General features: G+C 48.7%; 1 non-coding gene across 1 annotated transcript; it reads left to right on the plus strand.

Moving 5' to 3' along the window:
• The first annotated feature begins 1,431 nt into the window (after window positions 1-1,431).
• Window positions 1,432-1,579, plus strand: LOC128970467 (U12 minor spliceosomal RNA). The gene has a single exon (XR_008489190.1). It is a non-coding gene; the product is annotated as a U12 minor spliceosomal RNA (small nuclear RNA).
• The last annotated feature ends 4,782 nt before the right edge of the window (window positions 1,580-6,361 follow it).

Below are 6,361 nucleotides of genomic sequence, written 5' to 3' on the forward strand. Positions count from 1 at the left end.
AAACAGAGCAATTAACCGATGAAATGATGTTTCACCAAATGTAGCATGAGCATGACCCGTAAACAAAGCCAGCACAAGCATGTCGCCTGAGCTTTGTTTACCCCAGCGGGCCCAGGGAGATTGTTTACCTAAACTAAATGGAGCCAAAACTTCCCCCCTACACACTCCAGAAGGGAGAGGGAAGAGGGGGTTCAAGCTGAACATGTAGGGACATGTCCTGCCACTATTTGGGATGTAGTCTTGGGCATAGGCATCATTCACCACATGGGCTGCAAGTGTCTATTGCTGGCTCACGTCCAGCTTCTCATCCACCAGCACTCTCGAGTCCTTTGCTGCAGGACTGCTCTCAATCTCATCGTCCCCCAGCCTGTACTGACCTTGCATTTTGCCTTATTGAACCACAGAGCAGAGATCAGTACAGAATCACAGAATGTCAGGGACCTCCAGAGATCGAGTCCAATGCCCCTGCCAAAAGCACATCCCCCTCCTCTGCTCACCCTGAGGAAGCTGCAGGCTGTGCTGAGATGTTCTAAAAGTGAACCTCACTCCATAAAATCACAAGTTCTGTCATTTCTCGTTTCATGCTTTATGTCTTTACCAAAGCACTCCTCCAGCTACTCTCCAAGGAAAAGCACATGAATGATCTTCCTGATGCTTCCTCACCTCCTGAAATAGGAGTGGATGTGTCTATCTACTCCAAGCATGATATGTGATACTATCAGTAAATGCAGCAGATAGAAACTGTTCCACAACACTCCAAAGTAAACATCTTGATCAGTAACAGGCATCAGAATAGGTTTCCTAAACCCCTCAGGAACCATCTTGCTCATTCTTTTTCTGATGGCTGATGCCATAAATTTCCACAAGGGCTCAAATGAGTTGTGGATCACCATTATACACTATTGATATTGATGGGGGGCTTGATTTTATATTTTTAAGCATAAAAATTGATTTGATAATGTATCTGGACTTCTAAACCATAGGAGGTATTTGGTATGGTTTATGATAATGTGCATGGACTCATCAAGCACAGGAGGTATTTGACATTTTAAATTAAAATGAAACTGACTTTATCAATAAGCTTTTCATCTTACAACTCCCTGTTTCTCTGTATATCTCTTTACTCTCTGGATAAATCATTTTAAGGAAGCATGACTGAGCAGGTGACTGCTGTGAACAGACGGCAAGTAGAAATGATCTGCACTGGTTCAAAACGACAGCTACAGCCTTCCATGAAAGCTTTCTGCAGTGATGAAGTGTTCTCTCTCATCAGTACAGACTGGCATTAAAAACACTGGAGAAAGATTCAGGATGGTGGGATACTGGTGTGATAACAAAGAATAAAACAGAAGTTAGCAAAGAACAGTCTTTGTGGTTTCAGCACAGAACAGTTAAAAGCTTTCAAAAGTCACTGAAATAAAACCCTAAACTATGCCTTAAACTTATGAGTAAGGAAAATAACGACCCGGGTGATGCCCGGGTCCTCACTGCTAATGTGAGAGGAATTTTTGCGCGGGTACAGGTCACCCCAGGGTGGCCCGCGTACTTCACGGGATGCCTGGGAGCTGCAATCTGCCATATTTTTTTATTTTTTCCCTCAGGCAAGCCACGAATGTTGCACCAGGACACTCTGTGGAAATCAAGGGGAATTGGCACAAGACGAAGACAGGGCCAGCCCAGCTGAAGTGCCTCTACGCAAATGCACGCAGCTTGGGCAACAAACAGGATGAATTAAGGGCCACTGTGCTGCTGGGATGTCATGACAGAGTGGCTATTACTGAAACTTGGTGGGATGATTCCCATGACTGTAATGTAGGGATAGATGGGTACAAGCTCTTTAGGAAGGATAGGCAGGGAAGGAGAGGAGGAGGTGTTGCCCTCTATGTCAGTGACCAGCTGGAATCAGTGGAGCTCCACCTGGGGAAGGATGATGAGCTGGTTGAGAGTGTATGGGTTAAGATTAAAGGCAAGACAGGGGAAGGAGATGCTGCTGTAGGGGTCTGCTACAGGCCACCTGACCAGCAGAACCAAGCAGATGAGGCCCTCCACAGGCAAATAGAAGCAGCTTCCAGGTCACAAGCCCTGGTCCTCATGGGTGATTTCAACCACCCTGACATCTGCTGGAGGGACAACACAGCAAGGCACCAGCAATCCAGGATGTTCCTGGATTGCAGAGATGACAACTTCCTCCTCCAAATGGTAGAGGAACCAACAAGAAAAGGAGCTATGCTGGACCTTGTTCTCACCAACAAGGAAGGGCTGGTGACCAATGTGAGGCTCAAGCACAGCCTTGGCTGCCCTGACCATGAAGCAGCTGAATTTAAGATCTTCAGGGCAATCAGAAGGACGTATTCAAAGCTTACGACCCTAGACTTTAGGCGTGCAGACTTTGATCACTTCAGGGATCTGCTGGCCAAAGTGCTGTGGGACAAAGCCCTAGAGAGAAGAGGGGCCCAGGACAGCTGGTCAGTATTCAAGGACCACCTCCTCTGTGTCCAGGAGCAACGTATACCAACAAAGAGAAAAGCAGGGAAGAATGCTAGGAGGCCTGGCTGGATGAGCAAGGAGCTGCTGGACACACTGTCACTTAAAAGGAAACTCTACAAGGAGTGGAGGAAAGGACAGCTGGAATGGGGGGACATAAGGAAGCTGCCTGAGCAGCAAGAGACCTGGTTAGGAAAGCCAAAGCACAGTTTGAATTCAATCTAGCCAGGGAGGTTAAAGGGAACACTAAGAATTTCTACAGGTATATTAATGGTAAAAAGAAGACTAGGGAAGGTGTGGGCCCCTCAGAAAGGAAACAGGTGGAATGGTCACAAGTGACATGGAAAAGGCTGAGGTTCTCAATGACTTTTTACCTCAGTCTTCACTGCAAGGGCCTCCAGTCACACTCCTCGAATAGTCATGGAAGCTAATGGCAAGAACCAGAAGGAAGAACTGCTCATCATAAGTGAAGATCAGGTTCATGATCACCTGAAGAACCTGAAAGTGTTCAAGTCCATGGGACCCGACAGGATACACCCACAGGTACTGAGAGAACTGGCAGAGGAGGTTGCTAAACCCCTCTCTATTATATTCCCAAAGTCCTGGCAGTCTGGGGAAGTCCCCACTGACTGGAAAAGGGGAAACATTACTCCCATTTTCAAAAAGGGGAAGAAGGAAGAACCAGGGAACTACAGGCCAGGCAGTCTCACCTCTGTGCCTGGTAAGATCATGGAGCAGATTCTCCTGGAGGCAGTACTGAGACAGAAGAATAGTGAAGAGGTGATTTGGTACAGTCAGCATGGGTTTACCAAGGGCAAATCCTGCCTGACAAACCTGGTGGCCTTCTGTGACAAGGTCACAACATTAATAGCTGAGGGGAGAGCAACTGACGTCATTGACCTGGACCTGAGCAAAGCCTTCCACACTGTCCCACACCACATCCTGGTCTCCAAACTGGTCACACATGGGTTTGATGGGTGGACCACGAGATGGATAAAGAACTGGCTTGATGGCTGCACCCAAAGAGTGGCTGTCAATGGCTCCATGTCCCAGTGGAGGCCAATGACAAGCAGAGTCCCTCAGGGATCAGTCCTGGGACCAGGCTTGTTCAACATCTTTGTTGGTGACATGGACAGTGGCATTGAGTGCACCCTCAGCAGGTTTGCTGATGACACCAAGTTGTGTGGTGCAGCAGACAGGCTGGAGGGAAGGGATCCATCCAGAGGGACCTGGACAGGCTGGAGAGGTGGGCACAAGCCAACCTCATGAGGTTCAACAAGACCAAGTGCAAGGTCCTGCATCTGGGTCGAGGCAATCCCAAGCACAAATCCAGGCTGGGCAGGGACTGGTTGGAGAGCAGCCCTGAGGAGAGGGACTTGGGGGTGCTGGTGGACGAGAAGCTCAACATGAGCTGTCAATGTGCACTTGCAGCCCAGAAAGCCAACCAGAGCCTGGGCTGCATCTGGAGAAGTGTGGCCAGCAGGTCAAGGGAGGTGATTCTCCCCCTCTACTCAGCTCTGGTGAGACCCCACCTGGAGTACTGTGTCCAGTTCTGGAGCCTTTATTACAAGAGGGATATGGACATGCTGGAAGGTGTCCAGAGGAGGGCCACCAGGATGATCAGAGGGCTGGAGCACCTCTCCTTTGAGGACAGACTGAAAGAGTTGGGGCTGTTCAGTCTGGAGAAGAGAAGGCTCCGAGGTGACCTTCTTGTGGCTTTTCAGTATCTGAAGGGGGCTACAAGAAAGCTGGGGAGGGACATTTTAGGATATCAGGTAGTAATAGGACTAGGGGGAATGGAATAAATCTGGAAGTGGGGAGATTCAGGCTGTATTTGAGGAAGAAGTTCTTCCCCATGAGAATGGTGAGAGCCTGGAATGGGTTGTCCAGGGAGGTGGTTGGGGCCCCATCCCTGGAGGTGTTTAAGGCCAGGCTGGATGAGGCTCTGACCAGCCTGATGTAGTGAGGTGTCCCTGCCCATGGCAGGGGGGTTGGAACTAGATGATCCTTGTGGTCTCTTCCAACCATGACTGATTCTATGATTTTTTTCCTTCAAAACCAGCTTCTTATATGGTCACATATCCCAAAATCTTCTGGACACCAGGAAGAACTTGTGTGGAGTTGGCTGTGGTGTATGTTGCTTGCACTGTAACACCAACTTACTGTTCCAGCAAGAGCAGAGGGTGCTTAAAGACAGTTTTACTCCATTAGATATTGAGGAAAGAAGATCGCAGCACAGCAAATGGTGGCAGAGCAGCCATTAAGGGGAATTTACATCACTCTCAGACATTAAACAAATAGAACACTGGCATGTTAATGGAAAATTGTTTAAGTTAATAAAAAAGAAAAGCTATTGAAAAACTCATAATCTCAAGAAATTCTTTAAGCTCTTAGTGATGGGAAACAGAATCATCTGGTGGAATGCAAACAAATGTTTCTGTCAGCTACAAAGAGATCTGGTCTCCATTACCAAGGCTGTCATGACATCTTGTATTTGCAAGGTGGACTTTTGAAGAAGTCAGGTGTGTTTGTCAACAATATGCCTGAACAGCAGGTACCCCCTGGATCAGGACTAGCCCTCTGCTGTCTCCACACCGTTTTAGATAGAAATGACTCTCTAATTTTTCATCATGTTGCCTGTGTTGAAGAAAGTTTTGCCTCTGACCCACAGTAACATGTGGCCCTTGCAGCCAGAAATAAGTCAGATCAATTAGGGCCAACCTCGTCTTTTCTGAAAGTTCAAGTCTGCCTGCACTGATTTCAACTCCAAGGGTCCACAAAGCAAAGGGAAGCAAGGAAACTGCAGATTTCTGAGGTATACCAGAATCAGGGAGAGCTCTCGACTGTTTTAGTGACATGCTGTAGTGAAGGCATCACATGATCAGAATTATGCCCCCAGATACCAGCTAACTTGTCCCAGCATGTTCTGGTAAGTCCGCCCTTCCATCCTCCTTTCAGGAGAGGAGAACAAAGGCTCAGGCGCCAACCTGTTTCCTAAGGGGTAAACAACTGGCATGCACCCATCTCATGGCATGCCTATGCTCTTGCATAAGGGCATAATTCTAGCTTCACCTTTTCCAGAGGTCAAAGCAGGTTGTTGACCAGTGTGCCCATTGGCCAGATCCAGCCTCGAGAATCTATAAGTATTAATCCATTTGTTTACTGCTTTGCTCTCTCCTCTTGCCTTCTCTCGCTATGTAGCTCACGCTGTGTAAGCTGTAAGCCTTTTCACATGCAAGCACACTGGAAGCCTCTGCGAATATGGAAACCAGCCCGCCGAGCCTGCTCAAGGAACCAGCAAATAGGATGACCCCTTTGCTGATACAGAATCTCAGCGTCTTACGCCTGAGAGAGGGTGACATCAAGCCCAACGAAAGGACTGAGGAAGCCCCAAGAGAGGGTAAGCTTTAAGCCCAGTCGAAAGGACTGAGGGAAGCTCCGAGAGAGGGTAAGCTGTAACCCAGAAGGGGAAGGACCAAACCCAAACCAGGCAGTCCAGATTCTGCTGCAAGCTAATTAAGTAGCCATAAGCAGCCAAATAAGCAGAAACGCATCTTGTGTAGCCCCCGCCGTTTGCGGGAGAGAAAAGGAGCCGTAGGTGCTCCGCAGCCCCGTACCAGGGCAAAGCACCCGGGATTTCCCCGAGGGAAAGAGAGAGCAAAAGATAGCCTCTCTGTTGAAGTCAAAGGCAACGACTGCAGCATTGTAATTTAAATGGAAAGCAGTCGCCGAATCGGCAGCGACAGCTCACTTCGAGCCGAGCCGAGGGGGAAAGCATCGCTACGCCGCACCCCTCCACCGAAACCCGCCTACTGGAAGCCACCACTCGATCGCGAGGGCTGACCCCTGAGAGACCGGTCCTGCAGAGCCGATCCTC

The sequence above is a fragment of the Indicator indicator genome, chromosome 12 (assembly GCF_027791375.1).
Source record: "Indicator indicator isolate 239-I01 chromosome 12, UM_Iind_1.1, whole genome shotgun sequence".
Classification (NCBI taxonomy): Eukaryota; Metazoa; Chordata; class Aves; order Piciformes; family Indicatoridae; genus Indicator; species Indicator indicator.